The following is a 23,606-nucleotide window of genomic DNA, read 5'->3' as shown; positions in this document are numbered from 1 at the left end:
TAATGAGTAAATATTAGTTAAAAATAATAATATTTATTAACCATAAAATATTTTTGGAAAATAAAATAAAAGTACTTAAGATTTTACTTACATTTCGTAACAAAAAGAGTCTTGTATAAAAACCATGAAGGCGACATCTTTCCTTTCATAATATCTCTTGTTATCGCTTGTTGAAATTATATTCGTGATGTATGATAATAATGAAAGATATAGTTTATATTTACTTTGAGAATTAAATTATTAGTCATGCTATACATCTATGTAATTTTTTATCCAAGTTCATTTAAGCTGGTCCAACACCAAAAAAATCCAATACCATTAAATGAGTGTGTATTATATGCGCCCCAAATCTTCCAAAACGTTAATATTCATTCTGATGAGATATTTTGGAGGAAATATAAATCTCTCCCAAAACACCCAAAACTAACCGGCAAGTGTACCGGGTCGTGTCAAGTAATAAAAACTCACGGGAGTGAGGTCGATCCCACAGGGATTGAAGGATTGAGCAATTTTAGTTTAGTGGTTGATTTAGTCAAGCGAATCAAGATTTGGTTGATGGTTTTGTGATTTGCAGAATTAAATTGCATTGAAGTAAAGAGAACAAGAAATAAATTGCTGAAACTTAAAGAACAAGAAATTAAATGGCAGAAACTTAAAGTGCAAGAAATGTAAATTGCGGAATCTTAAATTGCAAGGAATGTAAATTGCTTGAAATGTAAAGGGGATTGGGATGTGGATTTGCAGAAATTAAACAAGGAAAAATTAAATTGCATCAAACAGAAGGGTAAAAGGGAATTGGGATTGAACCGGATATGAAGCAGAAAAGTAAATGAACATAAGAAGCAGTAAACAGAATGTAAATTGGGGATTTGGATCTCAGGACCCAGAGACTAGAAAACTAAGTCTAGATCTCAATGCCTTCCTAGATCCAACAAGAACAATTGCAAGGAAAATATAAATTGCAAAGAAAGGAGATAAAGAGCAATGAACCGGAAATGAAATTCAATTAACAGTAAAGAAACAGAGAGATCCAAGATTGAGATTGAAACAGAATTTCTTCAATTCTCCAATCCAAGATCCAAGACAAATGTAAATGAAATTGAAAGCAATGAAAACAAGAAATTAAAGTTCACTCAAGTTCAAAAGCTCTCCGAAAACTATTATGGAAATTCTAAAAGGAAAGCTCCCTAAATAACTTGAATTCTATCCTATTTATACACTTTCCAAAATGATCTTCAAGCCTTGAGTTGGGCCTTTGTTCTTGGTGGAATTGGGTTGAAAGAGGCCTTGGTTGATTGCTCTTGAAGTTTGAAGAAGAACCAAAGTGAACCAATTGAACCGGTTTTGAAGTTAGCCATAGTTGGGCCTAACGTTTGAGCCAAAGTTAGGGGTCTAACTTTGGCCCCAACTTTTCATATCAGCAAGCCAATTTCTTCTGGTATGGACGTTGGTGCCAACGTTAGGGGTCTAACTTTGACCCTAACGTTGGCCTTGTTTAGTGCTAGTGGCGCCAACGTTAGCCTCCAAGTTAGGGGGCTAACGTTGGCGCAAACGTTGGTGCCCAAGGGAGATCTTCTCAAGTTCCAACGTTAGCCTCCAAGTTAGGGGGATAACGTTGGCGCAAACGCAAACGTTGGTGGCCCAGGGAGGAATTCAAGTTCCAATGTTAGCCTCCAAGTTAGGGGGCTAACGTTGGGGCTAACTTCATGCCTCCTGGTTCAATTTCACTTATTCCATTGTCCTCTCTTCACTTCTAGCCATTCCTCTTTGCTTCAACCTTTCTCCAAGCTTTCTTCACCTATCATTAATCAACCAAACTAATCAAAGCTATGCTCAAAATCATGAGATCTTCATTCTTTCACAATATGCAACAAATATAGCATAAAACCTCATGAAATGGCATAAATTCATATATGGTTGGTTCAATCAAGGGAAACATGAAAATCTACTCAATTAGCTTGCTTGTAGCTCAAGAAAGTGCATAATTCTAATGAAAACTAAAGAAAAAGACTAGCTAAAATAGGCTCAGATGACTTGTCATCACATTCACGCTTCATTATGAAAAAGTGTTCCTTCTTCAACCTTGAATCCGCAACTAGAGAAATTCGAAACACTCTCAAAATCTCTCAAACTTCACTCGTATTCTCTGCAAAAATCACTACTGGAAAAGAATCGCGAGAAGATTTCGAAAGGAAGAAACAAAAACAAACGAAAACAAGAATAAAGATTACGAAAGATATGAGAAAAACTACTATTCATTTAAAATCTCGCAATCTCGCATTTCTTCTAGTTGCATTTTAGGTTTACTAGATTGAGTTGCTTCGTTTAGTAGATCGAATTATTCTGAATCAATTTTTTTTTTGCGTAACTAGGGCATAGGAATGGAAATGTGTTCTTATTTTCATTCAGTTCAGTGGAGTTGGTCATTTTGATTCACTTGATTGTTAGTGTGTTCACTTGAGTCTTTTTGCATGTAGAAATGCTTAATTGCTGATTGAATGTTTATCACATTTTATTCATAACATGAATGGTGTTCTGTTCAATGGGCTTGGTAATTTTTATTCACTTGATTGTTATTGTGTTCAGTTGAGTCCTTTTACATGCAGAAATATTTTTCTTCATGATTGAATGTCTATCACATTTTATTCAGCACATGAATGGCGTTTGATTTAGTGGAGTTGGTTATTTTTATTCACATGATTGTTAGTGTGTTCAGTTGGGTCCTTTGGTAGGCAAAAATATTTTTCTTGATGATTGAATGTTTGTCACATTTTATTAAGAACATGAATGATGTTCAGTTCAGTGAACTCGGCCATTTTCATTCACTTTATTGTTACTGCGTTCAGTTGAGTCCTTTTGCATGTAGAAATACTTTTGATGCTGATTGAATGTCTATCACGTTTTATTCAGCATATGAATAGCGTTCGGTTCAGTGGAGTTGGTTATTTTCATTCACTTGATTGTTAGTATCTTCAGTTGGGTCCTTTGGCAGGCAGAAATATTTTTCTTGATGATTGAATGTTTGTCACGTTTTATTCGGAACTTGAATGGTGTTCAGTTCAGTGAAGTTGGCCATTTTTATTCACTTGATTGTTAGTGTGTTCAGTTGGGTCTTTTTGCATGAAAAAATGATTTTCTTGCTGATTGAATGTTTATCACATTTTATTCAAAACATGAATTGTGTTCAGTTCAGTGGAGTTGCTAATTTTGATTCACTTGATTGTTAGTGTGTTAAGCTAGGTTCTGTTTCATTCAGAAATGCTTTCCTAGTTGTTTCATTATTTATCATGCTTTATTCAGTACATCAAGGGAGTTCGGTTCAGTAGGCTGGGACATTTTCATTTACTTAATTAAAATATGCATGCTTGTTCTTGTCGGTGTATTGAGTGAAGTATTGACCAAATTGTTTTGTACTTATAGCAAAAATGAATATGACAATGGTGACAAAGAAGGAGAAGCCGCGCTATAACGTAAGCATATGCACACATTAAATATATTTATCCGCTTTCATTAGAATAAAATCTATTTTCTATTATAAATATATTGTAACATTTTATTTCAAAGCCTTACAGAAAACTCATGATTGCAGATGCCACACAAAGGCAATAGCAAAGGTGTTCAAGAAAATGAGTCAGGAAAAAAAAAGATATTGTTGAAGAAATGGGATTCAGTGTGCTGGCACATGTCCCGAAAATGAACGTCTCTCATAGCCTCTTGAGAGAATTGATTGCTTGCTATGATGACTATCATGGATGCCTGAAAACTCTCCATGGGAAAATATACATAACACCAGACAAGATAACAGCTGTACTGGGCATAAACCACGGCGGTAATACACTTTCCACTTTCTGCTTATTTTTGGTTCATTGCTTCCTTTAATTTTGGTTTATTTGGGTACAGAAAATTAAACTGAGTCTTTTTGGTTGATTTGTTGCTATTAAAATATTGTAGGGAATCGTTTTCCTGAAAAGGTTGAGTATGGCAGCCTGAATGAGGAAGACAAGGAAATAATTGACAGCCTTAAATGTGTTACATTGGTGTCTTTGACAAAGTTTGTCCTCAATATAAGTGTTAAAGGGGAGGAGAACCAGTAGAAATTCCGGAGTACTTTTGTCGTCTTTGTATAGAAGTGCTTCTTGCTGCCGACGACGGTAAGCATGGCCTTCCCGATCCATAAGCTGCTTGCCCTTTGTGTGGACAACATCCGACAGTGGGATTGGCCAAATCATGTGCTCAGCTTCTTAAGGAAGGGAATCGAAAACAAGAGAAAGGGAAAGAAATAGTCCGTTGACGGCTGTGTTTTTATTTTGATACTGATTTATTTTCATGAAACCAAGTTCTCTCGCTTGGATGCACCTGATGCTCCCGGGCCACTGTGGGTGGACCACTGGACAAAGAAGATGATGCTGGATTGGATTTCTCAGGAAGTAACCGACAAAATGGTAAATTAAACAAAAATTTTCCCTTGAAATTTCGTTTAAAATGCTTCTAAAATACTCTGCTAACTAAATAAGCTTGTGTTTTAGGTTATAATTAATTTATTTCTCCTAGTTGCATATTAGGTTTGTTGGATTGAGTTGCTTCATTTAGTAGATCGACTTATTATAATTCCATTTTTTTCGCGTAACTAGGGCTTTGAATGAAATGGGTTCTTATTTTCTTTTTGTTCAATGGAGTTTCTAATTTTGATTCACTTGATTGTTAGTGTGTTCATTTGAATCCTTGTACATGCAGAAATATTTTTCTTGATGATTAAATATTTATCACGTTTTATTCAGCACATGAATATTGTTCGATTCAGTGGAGTTTCTCATTTTGATTCACCTAATTGTTAGTGTGTTCAGTTGATTCCTTGTGCATGCAGAAATATTTTTCTTGATAATTGAATGTTTATCACGTATTATTCAGCACATGAATGGTGTTCGGTTCTATGTATTTGCTCATTTTGATTCAGTTGATTGTTAATGGGTTCAGTTGAGTCCTTGTGCATGCAAAAATATTTTTCTTGATGATTGAATATTTATCACGTATTATTCTGCACATGAATTGTGTTCGGTTCAATTTTTTGCTCATTTTGATTCACCTCATTGTTAGTGTATTTGCTCGTTTCAGATGCTTCTAAAATACTCTCCTAACTAAACAAGTTTGTGTTTTAGGGACTTCTGTATAGAAAGCAAATAAAGGAGGAAAAACAAAAAGAAAGAAGGTGGAGAAGAAAACAGCTATCCTGAAGGGGAAAGAGAAAGGAAAAGAGAAGAAAGAAGAAAAGAAAGTTGTTGTTGTGGATTCTTCTTCGGAAGAAGACACTTTTTTTGAATCTGAATCCGAATCCAAATCCGACAAAACACCGTCGGCCAAAAGAACAAGACAACAGAGGCTGGTGAAAAAACAAAAATTTGTTCCAACGAATTTGGAAACATCAAGTGAATCTCAAAACCAGAGCAGTTCGACAGATTTGGAAAGCCCAACTGAATCCGAAAACCAGTAAGTTTTGGAAATGCCTATTTTTAGTTCATTGCCATCTCTGTCTGATGTTCATTGCTATTTGTTTAAAATTTTTCTTATGCGCTGGTTCTTATGTATCGCAGAGAAGAAGAAGAAATTGAAAAAAGAGCGACAAAAAAAAAAGTAAACAACCACAGAAGGTGGTTGAAAAATAACGCAAAAAAAAGAAGCTTGTGCCGACAGATTCCGAGAGCACAAGTGAATCTGAAAATCAGCAAGTTTGAAAATTGATTATTTTCGGTTCAGTGCTGTGATTGTATAATGTTCATCTGGTTTGGTTTTGCTTCTATTTGCTGAAAATTGTTTGTGCATGGTTGTTAAGTAAATTACGGCTGTGATATTTGTCTCCGGTATAAATTTGATGTGTTTGTATGTGTTGTAGAGAAAAAGAAAACGAAAAAACACTCACAGTGAAAAGAAAACAACCGGAGAGCATGGCCAAAAAACAAACCAAATGAAGCAAGATTGTTCTGATAGATTCAGAGAGCAAAACTGAATCTGAAAAGGAGTAAGTTTCTGGAATCATATCTTCGGTTATTGATGCTTTCATTTTAGGTTCTTTGGTACTTATTTTATGACTTTTTAGAAGTGAACAAGTAAAGGACAATATTGTTGAAAGAAGAAGACAGGCGTTGCAGCTATTAAAAGAAAAGATATCAAAGAGAAAAAAAAGATGGAGCTAGAAATACAAATGTTGCTCTGGGTGACTTTGACTCCACAGAGGCCCAAACTGATTTCTTTGAGATGTAAGATTCGGTTCCTTATATCGAGGTCTTTTTCTTTGTTTGCTAACTTTGCTAAAACCTCTTGTAACTGGATTTACGGAATAATATTGATTTTCTTGCTTAAACCGCCGATTGTAAATTTGGACAGCGAGCCTTTATAAACTCAGATGAGCTCCACACCGTCTGTAAATGCACAAGAAAATGCCAGGTAAATTTGGTTTATTCTGGGTTTAAGTATGGTTCATTGGATTCCAAAAATGAATTTGATGTATTTTTAATCCTCTACTTTTAGTCTTGGTTGATGATTTTGATTTGGTATGTTTTTTATTAGGAAAAATACTCCAGAAACCCCAGTAAAAGTTTTTAGAAGAAAGAAAGTCCATCAAAAAAAGAGATCCCAAACTTCACCTGTGTAAGTTGAAATATTTATGTTGGTCTTTTAGATTTAGGTAATAATTTTTGGTTAATTTTTGTTTATTCAAAACATGAATGTAGTTCGGTTCAGTAGAGTTGATCATTTTGATTCACTTGATTGTTAAGTGTTCAGTAGAGTTCTTTTGCATGCTGAAATGTTTTTCTAGCTGTTTGAATGATTAGCACATTTTATTCATAACATCAATGGAGTTCAGTTCAGTGGAGTTGGTCATTTTGATTCACTTGATTAAAATATGCATGCTTGTACTTGTCGGTGTATTGAGTGAAGTATTGAGCAAATTTTTGTTTAATTATCAGTAGCGCTACACCTGAACCTGACCTTCGAATCATTACGGTTCGAGAAGAAACTCATTCTCAACCTTTGAAAATGTGAGTTTTTCAATGTGTAGATTTCGGTTTCTCAGAACCTATTCTAATTATTCAACATTAACTTCTTCCTTGTTTACATTCCTTAGAGCTCATATTGCGGTGTCTCTTCCGAGTTCTCTTAAGGAAGAGCTAATAAAAGATGACTTTACCTATGACCCTTCCGAATTTCAAACACAAGAAGCTTTTGTTAATGAGTAAGTTGGATATAAAATTCTTTCTATTAGATTTAATGGTATAGGATAATAATTTGGGGTCATTATTGAACTCTTTTCTGTTTAATACAGCAACCCTCCAGAACCGCAACAACAACCGTGCCAAGAACCTCTGGCGGCAGGGCAATCAGAAGAAGAAGCACATATTGATGGGTAAGTTTTACTGCTTATTGGATTTGGGTAATTTCGGTTCATCAGAATCCAGAAATCAAATATTTTCTATTTGTTACAGCTGCCCTTCGTAACCCAAAAAGCAGGTCGGCGAGGAATCTTCTCCGAGGAAGGCGGAGTCAAAACCTCCATTGAACGTGTAAGTTTTAATTAATATCATTTTTATTAGCTTTCGTGTTATATGGTTGATGAGCGGATAATTTATACACTTTTTGGCATTGTTTTTACATAGTTTTTAGTATGATTTAGTTAGTTTTTAATATATTTTTATTAGTTTTTAAATAAAAATCACATTTTTGGACTTTACTATGAGTTTGTGTATTTTTCTGTGATTTCAGGTATTTTTTGGCTGAAATTGAGGGAATTGAGCAAAAATCTTATTCAGAGGCTGAAAAAGGACTGCAGATGCTGTTGGATTCTGACCTCCCTGCATTCAAAATGGATTTTCTGGAGCTACAAGAGTCCAAACGGCGCGCTCTTAACTGCATTGGAAAGTAGACATTCAGGGATTTCCAGCAATATATAATAGTCCATACTTTGCTCAAGTTTAGACGACGCAAACTGGCGTTCAACGCCAGCTTTCAGCCCTATTCTGGCGTTAAACGCCAGAAACAAGTTGCAAAGCAGAGTTAAACGCCAAAAACAAGTTACAAACTAGCGTTCAACTCCAAGGAAGACCTCTATATATGAAAGCTTCAATGCTCAGCCCAAGCACACACCAAGTGGGCCCGGAAGTGGATTTCTGCATCATTTACTCATTTTTGTAAACCCTAGTTACTAGTTTAGTATAAAAATTACTTTTAGTGATTTATTTCACATCTTTGGAACACATTATGTAACTTTTAACGTTCTGAGACCTCCATGGGAGGCTGGCCACTCGGCCATGTCTACCCTATTTTCACTCATGTATTTTCAACGGTAGAGTTTCTACACACCATAGATTAAGGTGTGGAGCTCTGCTGTTCCTCATGAATTAATGCAAAGTACTATTGTTTTTCTATTCAACTCAAGCCTATTTATCTCTAAGATATTCATTCGCACACAAGAACATGATGAATATGATGATTATGTGACGCTCATCACCATTCTCACTTATGAACGCGTGCCTGACAAATACTTCCGTTCTACATGAAAGCAAGCTTGAATGCATATCTCTTAGCCTCCTGATTTATGATCAGAGTCTTCGTGGTATAGGCTAGAATTATTGGCGGCCATTCTTGAGATCCGGAAAGTCTAAACCTTGTCTGTGGTATTTCGAGTAGGATCTGGGAAGGGATGGCTGTGACGATCTTCAAACTCGCGAGTGCTGGGGGTAGTGACAGACGCAAAAGGATCACTGGATCCTATTCCAGCATGATCGAGAACCGACAGATGATTAGCCGTGCGGTGACAGCGCATTTGGACCATTTTCACTGAGAGGACGGGATGTAGCCATTGACAATGGTGATACCCAACATACAGCTTGCCATGGAAAGGAGTATGAAGGATTGGATGAAGAGAGTAGGAAAGCAGAGGTTCAGAAGGAACAAAAGCATCTCCATACGCTTATCTGAAATTCTCACCAATGAATTACATAAGTATTTCTATCCTATTTGATATTTTAATTATATTTTAATTATCAAATCTCCATAACCAATTGAATCCGCCTGACTAAGATTTACAAGGTGACCATAGCTTGCTTCAAGCCGACAATCTCAACATGAAAAGCTTCTCTCACTGCAGAGTCAACTAAAGCATGGAGAGGAAGCATGAAAAGCTTCTCCTTCTGTAACCATGGAGAGGAAGCATGAAAAGCTTCTCTCACTGCAGAGTCAACTAAAGCCCCCACATTCAAACTCTAAGTTTGGTGTTGGGAGGTCCCAACAATGCTCTGAACATCTGTGAGGCTCCATGAGAGCTCACTGTCAAGCTATTGACATTAAAGAAGCACTTGTTGGGAGGCAACCCAATGTTATTTAATTATATCTATTTATTTTCCATTACTATTTTATGTTTTCTTTAGGTTGATGATCATGTGAAGTCACAAAAACTACTGAAAAATCAAAAACAGAATGAAAAACAGCATTAAAAACAGCTCACCCTGGAGGAAGAGCTTACTGGCGTTTAAACGCCAGTAAGAAGCATCAAACTGGCGTTTAACGCCAGAAAGAAGCATCAAGCTGGCGTTAAACGCCAGAAACAAGCAGCAAGCTGGCATTTAACGCCAGACATGCATTCTAAGGGCGTTTTACACGCCTAAATGGAGCAGGGATGTTAAGTCCTTGACCCCTCTGGATCTGTGGACCCCACAGGATCCCCACCTACCCCACCTCTTCTTCTCTCCTCTTCACACATTTTCATAACTCTCTTCCCCAAATACCCTTCACCAATCACCTCCATATCTCTTCTCAAATTCAAAACCCTTCATCCCTCCTTCAATTTCACACATCACAAACACTTTATACCCCCTTGGCCGAACTCACCTTCACCCTCCATCTCCTCCATTTTCTTCTTCTTCTCCTTCATTCTTCTTTCTTTGCTCGAGGACGAGCAAACACTTTAAGTTTGGTGTGGTAAAAGCATTGCTTTTGTTTTTCCATAACCATTTATGGCACCTAAGGCCGGAGAAACCTCTAGAAAGAGGAAAGGGAAGGCAAAAGCTTCCACCTCTGAGTCATGGGAGATGAAGAGATTCATCTCACAAGCCCATCACTAAAAAGAGGATGGAGCAAACAAGAGAGCCCACTCATGGACCTCAACAAGAGCATGACGAAATTCCTCATCATGAAATCCCTGAGATGCCTCAAGGGATGCACTTTCCTCCACAAAACTATTGGGAGCAGATTAACACCTCCCTAGGAGAATTAAGTTCTAACATGGGACAACTAAGGGTGGAGCACCAAGAGCATTCCATCCTCCTCCATGAAATTAGAGAAGATCAAAGAGCTATGAGGGAGGAACAACAAAGGCAAGGAAGAGACATAGAGGAGCTCAAGAACACCATTGGTTCTTCAAGAGGAAGAAGACGCCACCCTCACTAAGGTGGACTCGTTCCTTAATCTCCTTGTTCTTATTTTCCTGTTTTTCAGTTCTTGAGCCTTATGTTTTATTTATGTTTGTGTCTTTACTATATAATGATTAGTGTTTAAGTGTCTATGTCTTAAAGCTATGAATGTACTATGAATCCATCACCTCTCTTAATTGAAAAATGTTCTAAAAACAAAAGAACAAGAAGTACATGGTTTCAAATTCATCCTTGAAATTAGTTTAATTATTTTGATGTGGTGACAATACTTTTTGTTTTCTGAATGAATGCTTGAACAGTGCATATGTCTTTTGAATTTGTTGTCTATGAATGTTAAAATTGTTGGCTCTTGAAAGAATGATGAAAAAAGAGAAATGTTATTTGATGATCTGAAAAATCATAAAAATGATTCTGGAAGCAAGAAAAAGCAGTGAAAAGAGAAAAGCTTGCAAAAAAAAAAAGAGAAGGCGAAAAAAAAAGAAAGAAAAAGAAAAAAAGAAGCAAGCAGAAAAAGTTAATAGCCCTTAAAACCAAAAGGCAAGGGTAATAAAAAGGATCCAAGGCTTTGAACATCAGTGGATAGGAGGGTCCAAAGGAATAAAATCCTGGCCTAAGCAGCTAAACCAAGCTGTCCCTAACCATGTGCTTGTGGCGTGAAGGTGTCAAGTGAAAAGCTTGAGACTGAGCGGTTAAAGTCGAGGTCCAAAGCAAAAACAGAGTGTGCTTAAGAACCCTGGACACCTCTAATTGGGGACTTTAGCAAAGCTGAGTCACAATCTGAAAAGGTTCACCCAATTATGTGTCTGTGGCATTTAGGTATCCGGTGGTAATACTGGAAAACAAAGTGTTTAGGGCCACGGCCAAGACTCATAAAGTAGCTGTGTTCAAGAATCAACATACTGAACTAGGAGAATCAATAACACTATCTGAATTCTGAGTTCCCATAGATGCCAATCATTCTGAACTTCAATGGATTAAGTGAGATGCCAAAACTATTCAGAGGCAAAAAGCTAATAGTCCCGCTCATCTAATTGGAGCTAAGTTTCATTGATATTTTGGAATTTATAATATATTCTCTTCTTTTTATCCTATTTGATTTTTAGTTGCTTGGAGACAAGCAACAATTTAAGTTTGGTGTTGTGATGAGCGCATAATTTATACACTTTTTGGCATTGTTTTTACATAGTTTTTAGTATGATTTAGTTAGTTTTTAATATATTTTTATTAGTTTTTAAATAAAAATCACATTTCTGGACTTTACTATGAGTTTGTGTGTTTTTCTGTGATTTCAGGTATTTTTTGGCTGAAATTGAGGGACTTGAGCAAAAATCTGATTCAGAGGCTGAAGAAGGACTGCAGATGCTGTTGGATTCTGACCTCCCTGCATTCAAAATGGATTTTCTGGAGCTATAGGAGTCTAAATGGCGCGCTCCCAACTGCGTTGGAAAGTAGACATCCAGGGCTTTCCAGCAATATATAATAGTTTATACTTTGCCTAAGTTTAGACGACGCAAACTAGCGTTCAACGCCAGCTTTCTGCCCTATTCTAGCGTTAAACGCTAGAAACAAGTTGCAAAGCAGAGTTAAACGCCAGAAACAAGTTACAAACTAGCGTTCAACTCAAAAGAAGACCTCTACATATGAAAGCTTCAATGCTCAGCCCAAGCACACACCAAGTGGACCCGGAAGTTGATTTCTGCATCATTTACTCATTTCCGTAAACCCTAGTTACTAGTTTAGTATAAAAACTACTTTTAGTGATTTATTTCACATCTCTGGAACACATTATGTAACTTTTAACGTTCTGAGACCTCCATGGGAAGCTGGCCACTCGGCCATGTCTACCCTATTTTCACTCATGTATTTTCAACGGTAGAGTTTCTACACACCATAGATTAAGGTGTGGAGCTCTGCTATTCCTCATGAATTAATACAAAGTACTATTGTTTTTCTATTCAACTCAAGCCTATTTCTTCTCTAAGATATTCATTCACACACAAGAACATGATGAATGTGATGATTATGTGACGCTCATCACCATTCTCACTTATGAACGCGTGCCTGACAAACACTTCCGTTCTACATGAAAGCAAGCTTGAATGCATATCTCTTAGCCTCCTGATTTATGATCAGAGTCTTCGTGGTATAGGCTAGAATTATTGGCGGCCATTTTTGAGATCCGAAAAGTCTAAACCTTGTCTGTGGTATTCCGAGTAGGATCTGGGAAGGGATGGCTGTGATGATCTTCAAACTCGCGAGTGCTGGGCCGTAGTGACAAACGCAAAAGGATCACTGGATCCTATTCCACCATGATCGAGTACCGACAGATGATTAGCCGTGCGGTGACAGCACATTTGGACCATTTTCACTGAGAGGACGGGATGTAGCCATTGACAACGGTGATGCCCAACATACAGCTTGCCATGGAAAGGAGTATGAAGGATTGGATGAAGACAGTAGGAAAGCAGAGGTTCAGAAGGAACAAAAGTATCTCCATACGCTTATCTGAAATTCTCACCAATGAATTACATAAGTATTTCTATCCTATTTTATATTTTAATTATATTTTAATTATCAAATCTCCATAACCAATTGAATCCGCCGGACTGAGATTTACAAGGTGACCATAGCTTGCTTCAAGCCGACAATCTCTGTGGGATCGACCCTTACTCACATAAGGTTTATTACTTGGACGACCCAGTGCACTTGCTGGTTAGTTGTGTGAAGTTGTGACAAAGAACTAAGATTATGAACGTGCGTATAAAGTTTTTGGCGCTGTTACCAAGGAATGAACGATCACAATTTCGTGCACCAATGGTATACTGCTTTTTCCTAATTTCTTGAAACTTTCCTCTGTCATCTTGTATTGCTGCTCGTCCTAGGCAATAGAAAGATGATGCACCTTCATTCAGCCTTGGGATAATTCCTCCAGCATCTAAACCAAGTCTCCCCTTTCAACCAACAGTGAGTCAACTCGAAATATTGGTAAACACGGTGGTAGATGCTGGGGTAGCGGCAGCATTGAAATTTGCTGATGCAGCAAGTGCTGAGTCAAGCCACATAGCCGCTGAAAGGTACAAAACTCCAGAGAAAGAAAAAAAATCACAGAAGAGTTGATGGAGAAGTGTTATCATTGGATGATGCATCTAAAACAAACCAAAGATAGTACTAATGTATAGGATACCATATTCGTCTTGAAGCATGAAGCAAATTTCGAGGGCCTTAGACATCATGTCATGTCTCTAATACCCGAACAACATGTGGAAAGCATGGTAAATTCTTTGCCTATTGCGTTAACATTAATGATTTTTCTAAAGACTCTTATACCATATATCTCATAAATTTTCTTCCTGTAGGTGGTCACTAACATAGCATGATTCTCAACCAAATAAAAGGTCGCCAGTTTCAAGAACAAATATACTGTGTGCCACTGGATATTGTGGTAAGCCAAATTTTTTATTCCCTGCTGATTGATGTTTATCGCATTTTATTCAAAACATGAATGGAGTTCTGTTCAGTGGAGTTGTTCATATTGATTCATTTGATTTTCAAGTATTCAGTTGAGTCTTTTTGTATGCAGAAAATATTTTCTTGATGATTGAATATTTATCACATTTTATTCAGCACATGATTGGTGTTCGCTTCAGTAGAAATGGTTATTTTGATTCACCTGATTGTTATGTGTTCTGTTGAGTTCTTTTGCATGCAGAAAAATTTTTCTTGATGATTGAATGTTAATCACGTTTTATTCAGCACATGAATTGTGTTTGGTTCAGTGGTGCTAGCCATTTAGATTCACTTACTTGGTTTATTTGTGATAAATAATTTGGTTCATTTGTTATTTAACTAAGGTTCGTTTTGAAGATGTTTATGTTGGGAAACCATGGCGAGAAATACATTGATCCCAATAAGGCCTACCGGTTTGATATCGATTAATATGCCCACCACCGCCATTTTCTTGACAAAAGAAAACTTGCATCGGATCCATTTGTAGGTTGTGATTTCTAAAAATTCTTTGATAATTCTCTCGTTTGCTATCGTTTCGACTAAAATATTCTATGATTTTTCCAAACTTCAGTTGTTTGTGTTGATTTGCAATAGAGGACACTGGTGGTTGTGGATTGCCAATGTCCAAAAAAATGCATTATATGTTCTTGACCTTGTGAATAAGAAGAAAGAAGAAATATCTGACTTGAGAATTAAACTGAACAAATTTGTTGTAAGTTATTTAAATCATACATATTTTGTTGTAAATAATTCAAACATGAGTAGAATTCAGTTCATTAGAGTTGGTGATTTACATTTAGTTCATCCTTAAGCGTTTAGTTGAGTTCTTTTGCATGCAAAAATGTTTTCCCTGTTGATTAAATGTTTATCTTGTTCTATTCAAATCATGATTGGTGGTCGGTTTTGTGGAGTTGTTGATTTTGATTCACCTCATTTTTATGTGTTCACTTAGGTTCTTTTGCATGCACAAAATATTTCTCTTGCAGATTGAATGTTTATCACGTTTTATTCAAAACATGAACAGAGTTCGGTTCATTGTAGTTGCTAATTTTCATTCACGTTTTGTATCCCTTTCAGGGATTAATAGTCTCCCAGATGAGGGTTTACATTGGGGCAGAACCGTTAATGGAGGACGGAGAGGGAGAAGAAGCAGAGTATATCATGCTGAATGGTCAACGTATAAGGTAAAAATCTTTCTCTTCTATAGTGCTATTTTTAATGTGTTTTATTTTGTATACTATTAATCGTATTTTACTTAATTCTTGCTTAGCTATGATTGTGCAATATACGTCATGAAATGGCTTGAAATAATTGATCCTCGAAAGATCAAAAGCGGGAAGAGGTATCAATATAAAGCTTGGACACAAGTAAGTAGTTTCTAAAATAATGATATTCTTTCATTTCTTATTTCATTTAGCTTCATTTATTATGCAACTAATTCCTTTCAATTGAAATGTAGAAAGCGATTGATGCCTTCTGGTGCGAATATGATCCAAATATTTTGTTGTATAAAATCAACAAAATCAGAGACCAGGTGATTTGGGCATCAGAAGCAATAAGACTCCCGAAGTCATCTGCTGCCCTCTCCAGCCCTTTTTGTAAATTCACATCTAGGAATTTAGATAGTAAATAGGATATACTTTGTTTGACTGGTTGTAATTAACAATATTTTATTTAACTTGTTTAAAAAAGCAAACACTGCTTCTTTGAATGTATATATGTGAATATTAATGTAAATCTTAATGTATATATCTAATGTTAATATTAATGTATATATCTAACGTTAATGTATATATCTTATTCAAGAAGGATTAGTCAGTGTCCTGTCGGTCTGAGATGTTAATGTATATACCTGTTGGAACTGTCTGGCTGTTATTTTGTTCCAGGTTCACAGTGAATGGAATCAGGGTATTTATCAAAACATTAAGAACCCTAAAAACACAATGAACTGAAACTAATACATTGTATGAACCAAAAAACTGCATATATCAATATAGCAGAGAGCTAATTTTAAAAATATATTTCTATCAGTATTCAGTTCTAGAAAACACCTGAAATGTTTGACATAAAAGAATAAAGTGACTATTCAATAAACAAAAAAGTGACTATTCAATAAAGAATTTTAGAAAGCTAATATCAAACACAAAAAGTGACTATTCAATAAAGACCAACACCAGTCAGATATTAATCCTCCTAAAACTTCAGGGAATCGATATTTGCTCATACATGAATGGAAATTTATGTTAATAAAAACTAAAACTCCTATAATCCTCTCTGGGATAATTCGTATCCGGTGCATTGTAAAGGCTGGAGCTTGACTGAATCGTTGATCCGCCATCTAAAAGGTTCAACTGCAAAAGACATAATAAATTGTATATTAGCAAAATGCACAAATGAATTTTTCCCTAATCGAAAGCAAATCAATTTTACCTCGCTTGGAGCTGTCTTTTTCTTTTTCTTCGTGGCATTTGAGATCTTTTTTCCAGGTTTCATCCAAGTCTGTTCTTTGGCCAGCCTCTTGTTCTGACATGTGGAGGGATTTGAAGGTCATTCACGTCGCTCAACGTCACTTCTTCATGGGATAACAAACTTTTCCCTTTGCTTCTCGCTTGATATTCTTGCATCTCGGCCATGACATTGTCAAAGGCACGGTGCAGAATTCTGGTCAGCTCCTCGGACTCTGAGGAAAAATTGCAAATATTGTGGGATCGAAACATCAAATCATCGAATCTCTTGCTTCTCGGCTCCAATAGAGGCTCGTCTTGGATGCTCTTGATGTGTGTGTGTGTGTGATAGCACGAATTCCCACACCTTCGTACTGTTGTACTAACAAGTGCACTGGGTTGTCCAAGTAATACCTGAGCGAGTCAAGGTCGATCCCACGAGGATTATTGGTTTCAAGCAAGCTATGGTTATCTTACAGGTCTTAGTCAGGAGAATCAAGAGTTGTTGGATACATAATTGTATTAGGATTATTGGAATCAATAATAGGAATATAGTTGAGGATTGGAGTTGCTTTGTCCTTCTGAATTAACTCTGGTAATTACTGTCTTCTTTGCTTGTGAGTGATCTCTTCAATGGCAGGCTGTAAGTGATTGGCGCCTCCGGATATGAACCCCAGGGTTAGTGTGGATCCATCTCTGCTTGAGGGTGAAGCGCGTATAGTTCATTCTCCTTAATGATCCTACTCAAAATGCCATAGAAAAGGTCGGATCTTCTAGATCAGAGAATGCTGCATCTTTAGGTTCTAGCCTCTACCACAGAGACCCTAACCTCTCTGTAAATCGGCTGAACTCGTATCTCGAGAAGTCCCCAACGAAGTCGTGGATTAGCCGTCTAAGAGATGTATAATCAAGCTGGCGGTGCGTGCTTTTTATTGAAGTATTCACACGAACCCAAGTAGACGCGGGTGTTTGTTAGGCACGTTCGTCTTAATGTGATGAACAGAGCTGATTGTCACTGATCATCCTATCCACCACATTGAAGTACGAATAAACATCTTAGAATTAATCAAACACGGATCGAAGAAGAAACTGTAATACTTTTATTAATTCATATGACTCAGCAGGGCTCCTCCCTCAACCTAGGAGGTTTAGAAACTCATATTGAAAGGAAAACACATTGTAAAACTCGAAATAATGGTAAAATGATGTACGTCCGTCTTTAGAGAGATGTAAAATAAGTCTTCAATACTAAACAGATGACTAGTAAGGGTAAAACAGTCTATCTAGTGGTAAAATTCATTTCTGGAGCCCACTTGGTGAGTGTTTGGGCTGAGTTTTGATGAGATCCATGTGCTACAAAGCTCCTAGGACATTGAACATTGGCTAGGGGGTCCTCTCTGGGTGTTTGAATGCTGGACTCTACTCTGTGGGCGCTGGACGCCTGGAAGGGGGTAGGAAGCTGGCGTTGGACGCCAGTTTTGGGCCTTCTAATCCGAAGCAAAGTATGGACTATTATATATAGCTGGAAAGCTCTAGATGTTAGCTTTCCATAACCATTGAGAATGCTGCATTGGACTTCTGTAGCTCTAGAAAATCTCTTCTGAATGCAAGGAGGTCAGATCCAGACAGCATCTGCAGTGCTTTCTCTGTCTCTGAATCAAACTTCTGTTCCAGCTCCTCAATTTCAGCCAGAAAATACCTGAAATTGCACAAAAATACAAAAACTCATAGTAGAATCCAAAAATATGATTTTAACACTAAAACCTATACAAACTTAATAAAAACTAAACAAAACTTACTAAAAACTATATGAAAATTATGCCAAAAAGCGTATAAAATATCCGCTCATCACAACACCAAACTTAAAATGTTGCTTGTCCCCAAGCAACTAAAAACACAATAGGATAAAAAGAAAATTAAGATATAATAAACTTCAAAGTTTTTGATGTAGCTCAGTTACAATTAGATGAACGGGACTTAGTAGCATTTTTCTTCTGAATAGTTTTGGCATCTCACTATCCATTGAAACTCAGAATGGTTGGCATCTTTAGGAACTTAGAATCTAGATGATATTATTGACTCTCCTAGTTCAGTTCTTTTTTATTCTTGAACACAGCTTTTAGAGTCTTGGCCGTGACCCTAAGCATCCTTGTTTTCTAGTATTACCACCGGATACAATAATGCCATAGACACTTTAACTGGGTGAACCTTTTCAGATTGTGACTCAGCTTTGCTGGACTCCCCAGATAGAGGTGTCCATAGTTCTTAAGCACACTCTTTTTGCTTTGGACCATGACTTTAACCGCTCAGTCTCAAGCTTTTAACTTGATACCTTCACGTCAGAAGCACATGGTTAGGGATAGCTTGGTTGAGCCACTTAGGCCAGGATTTTATTCCTATAGGCCCTTGATGCCAGGGCATCTTGGCTAGTTTCACAAGCCATTTTTAATTTTTTTTAGGGTAGTTTCATCCATTTCTTAGGTAATAAGTAAGTATTTGGATGAGAATTTCATGCATGCCTTGATTCAATCAAAAATTGTTATTTGATGCATTTTCATGAGATTTATGCAAGAATTATCTAAGGCTATGAATGATGCAAAATCTTGTGAATCTAGCAAAGCCTTGATGTATATGTTGATTGATGATAGGTGAAAAAATGGCAAGCAAGAAAGCAAGAAAAAGGGCTATGGAAAGGAGAAGAGGAAGCAACGTTGGTGGCCAAAGTTGGCTCACCAACATTGCCTTAAACGTTGGAGGAAGGGGTTGCAACGTTCTGCAATTGCTGGTGCCAACGTTGGAGGGAATGTTGGCTCACCAACATTACCTCTAACGTCTTCGATGAGACTTAAATTTGGAATTGTGAAAACTGCCTCTTGTGCGTACACACAAGAAGAAAAATTCAAGGTGTGCGCACGCACAAGGCAGCATGCGTATGCACAAGTGGGCAACGTTGGAAGCAGCATTGGCAATCTAACGTTGGGTCCAACTGAGATGGATTTGCAAATTTGAGCTACCAAAAATGCCTTGTGTCCGTACGCACAACCTAGTGTACGTACGCACAAGTAGAAAAATCGAAAGTGTGCTCACGCACAAGGTAGTGTGCGTATGCACAAGTATGCAGCGTTGGATATAACGTTGGTGAACCAACGTTGAGGCAAATGTTAGTGGCCATTCTTAATTCTCTTTCAAGTAACGTTTGGCCAAACATTTTCCTGCCAACGTTGACCACCAATGTTGATACCAGAAATACAATTGAGCACCATGCAGAATGCAAAACATTAGTTTGCCAAACGTCCCTCCTTAACATCATTGAGAGCCACTTTAACTTGCTTCAATCAAGGCCAAGGCCCATATCCAAGTACAATGAAGACTCAATTGAAGATGGGAAGGAGAGTATAAATAGAGGAGTCTTTGAAGATTGAAGAGAGCTCTTTAGAGGCCCTGAAGGGGGCTCTGAGAGTTCAGAGAGGGGAGATAGATTGGGATCTGGATCTAGAAATAGAACTCTCAAATCATTCCTTTTGTACTTTCTTTACTTTTTCTGCACTTTTTTTTTCTTTTGATTTTAATTAAGCTATGAACAACTAAACCCCTCTTCATTGGGTTAGGGAGCTCTGTTGTAATTCAATGGATCAATAATAATTTTCATTCTTCTTCCTCTATCTTTTCTCTTGATCTGCTAGAAAGATTTCGTTCTTCATTCAAGCATTCAATTGTCTTGGAAGAGAAATTGAATGTACTTGGGTTCTGTGATAGGCTTGGAAGAGAAATCATAAAATCATGCTTGAAATCTTTCTCACATTAGATTAGGTCGGGGGTTGGATGGATATAGTGAAATGTAATCCTATCAATACTTTGATCTATGAATGTGTGTGGTATAATCAGTGACCAAACTTCATCTCTTCCCATGAGCAATTAAATCAAGGAATTGGGCAATTGTTCAAGCTTAGAGAGATTGGATTGCCAAGGAATTAGGATCCAATCACTTAAGATTTCCAAGGAGATCAATGAATGCATTGATTGAGAAAGAGATGAGATTGAACTTGATCCGGAGAATGCAATATCTCCTAAGCCCAATGAATCCCCCATTCTGATCTTCCCCTTTCTTGAAATCTGCAGTTTACATTTATGTTAATCAACCCCCACTCCCATTTACTTTCCTGCAATTTACTTTCTGCAATTTAATTTCTGCCATTTACATTCTGTTGTTTACATTTCTTGCTCTTTAAGTTTTCCACCAATTTAATTTCTGCAATCCTCAATTTAATTCGGTTTAGTTCAACTAGAACAATCCTCTAATTAAAGTTGCTCAACCAATCAATCCCTATGGGATTCGACCTCACTCTATTGATGCTCAATGCTTTGGATCATTTTACCCTTGTCTTTTGGTTTAATGGGTTACTGGCTTTTTGCTCTTGCCTTTTGGTTTAAAGAGCTATTGGCTTTTTTACTTGCTTTTTCTATTGTTTTTTGCACTTTATTTATTTTTTCGCCATTTTTTCTCCTTTTTTTTGCATGCAAGCTTTTTCTTTTTGTTGCTTTTTCTTGCTTCAAGAATCAATTTTATTAATATTTCAGATCACCAATAATACTTTTTCTTTTTCCTTATTCTTTCAAGAGCCAACATTCTAAAATTTCAATTTCAAACATGCACTGTTTATTCATACATTCAGAAAACAAAAGCAATGCCACCACATCATCCTAATTAAACTATTCTTATTTTAAACTTGAAATTCATGCATCTCTCAATTCTTTTCAAATAAATTTTTTTTTTAAGCAAGGTGAGAGATTTATGGAACATTTTACATCTTTAAGGCATAAGTGCAAATGAACATGTAACTAGAACAGGAAAACAAACAAAACATAACAGAAAACAGAAAAGGAAAGGAAGTAAAAGAGAATGAGTCCACCTTTAATGGTGGCGGCTAGTGCTCCTCCTTGAGGATCCAATGTGATGCTTGATCTCTTCAATCTCACTCCTCCTTTGCCTTTGTTGCTCTTCCCTCATAGCCCTTCGGTCTTCCCTTATTGCTCTTTGATCTTTTCTTATTTTATTGAGGGTGATGGAGTGCTCTTGATGCTCCACCCTCAATTGCTCCATGTTAGTGCTCAGTTTTCCAGGAGAAGTTTGCCATTGATTCCAATAGCTTTGAGAAGAAAAATACATCCCTTGAGGCATCTCAAGGATCTCATGCTGAGGCTGTTGCACAGGCTCTTGTGCATGCACTCTAGTTTGCTCCATCCTTTTCTTGGTGATGGGTTTGACCTCCCAAATAGAGATATCTCCTTATATGACAATTCCAACTGAATTGCGTAGATGACATATGAGGTGTGGGAATGCCAACCTTGCATTGGTGTGAGGCTTCTCAGCTACCTTATACAGTTCTTGAGGAATCACCTCATGTACTTCCACCTCACTTCCAATCATGATGTAATGAATCATGATGGCTCTGTCAATGGTCACTTTTGACCAGTTGCTAGTGGGGATGATGGAACATTGGATGAATTCCAACCATTCTCTAGCTTTGGGCTTTAGGTCAACCCTTCTTAGTTGAATGGGCTTGCCTTGGGAATCCCTTTTCCACTGTGCTCCTTCCACACAGATATCTGAGAGCACTTGATCCAATCTCTAATCAAAGTTAACTCTCCTAGTGTAAGGATGAGGATCTCCTTGCATTAGAGGCAACTTGAACGCCAACCTCACACTTTCCGGGCTGAAATCTAAGATTCTTCCTCGGACCATGGTGATCCAATTTCTTGGATTTAGGTTCACACTAGTGTCATGGTTTTTAATAACCCATGCATTAGCATAGAACTCTTGCACCATTAGAATCCCAACATCCTGAATGTGATTAGTTAGGACTTCCCAACCTCTTCTCCGGATCTCTCTTCGGATTTCCGGATACTCATTCTTCTTGAGCATGAAAGGGACCTCAGGGATCACTTTCTTCTCTGCCACTACTTCATAGAAGTGGTCTTGATGAGCCAGCTCCTCAATTTCAGCCAGAAAATACCTGAAATTGCAGAAAAACACAAAAACTCATAGTAGAATCCAAAAATGTGATTTTAACACTAAAACCTATAAAAACTTAATAAAACTAACAAAACATACTAAAAACTATATGAAAACTATGCCAAAAAGCATAACAAATATCCTCTCATCAGTGTGTCTCCTCTTTATTTTCTTTCTCTAGTGTTCCAGTATGTATTTCAGTGCCACGTTATCTACTCGCTTGAAGCTTAGGACGCTTAGAGAATGGCGGCATAATATGCCCCTTGACTTGAACAGCAGGCATTAACACTTTACCTCTCGTGATACTGCATCGTAGGTGACGAAAAACTTGTTGAGTGTGGAGTTAGAAATCTGCTCCATCACTTCATATGTTGTAAAACCTAGGGTGGAATGCTTTGATCTTTTGATGCAGTTCAGCTTTCCTCTGAATTGTGCTTGAACTTCACTAAACTTTTCGTGGTATACACATGCTGAAATTGAGCCTCTATTGCTGATTTTATTGCGCTTGGTATCATGGTGTGAAAATTTGCAACATCGAATTCTCTCTCTCTTTGCTCTCTACTTGCTAGGCAATTGTCACATTGCTTCACAAATTGACTCAAGGAGCTGTTACGTGTGATGAACTTGTTGAAAAATGCGTGCATGCTTGATGAGCGGATATTTTATACGCTTTTTGGGGATAATTTCATATAGTTTAGAGTGTGTTTTAGTTAGTTTTTAGTCTATTTCTAGTAGTTTTTAGGAAAAATTCATATTTCTGGACTTTACTATGAGTTGTGTGTTTTTCTGTAATTTCAGGTATTTTTCTGGCTGAAATTGAAGGAGCTGAGCAAAAATCTGATTCAGGCTGAAAAAGGACTGCTGATGCTGTTGGATTCTGACCTCCCTGCACTCAAAGTGGATTTTCTGGAGCTACAGAATTCGAAATGGCGTGCTTCCAATTGCGTTGGAAAGTAGACATTCAGGGCTTTCCAGAAATATATAATAGTCCATACTTTGCACAAGAATTGACGACGTAAACTGGCGTTCAACGCCAGCTTTCTGCCCAATTCTGGCGTCCAGCGCCAGAAAAGGATCAAAAACTGGAGTTGAACGCCCAAACTGGCACAAAAACTGGCGTCTGCACTCAATTTCTGGAGCTACAGAATTCGAAATGGCGTGCTTCCAATTGCGTTGGAAAGTAGACATTCAGGGCTTTCCAGAAATATATAATATATAATA

The sequence above is a fragment of the Arachis ipaensis genome, chromosome B04, assembly GCF_000816755.2.
Source record: "Arachis ipaensis cultivar K30076 chromosome B04, Araip1.1, whole genome shotgun sequence".
In the NCBI taxonomy this organism is placed as follows: Eukaryota; Viridiplantae; Streptophyta; class Magnoliopsida; order Fabales; family Fabaceae; genus Arachis; species Arachis ipaensis.
Note: the sequence above shows the minus strand (reverse complement) of the source record.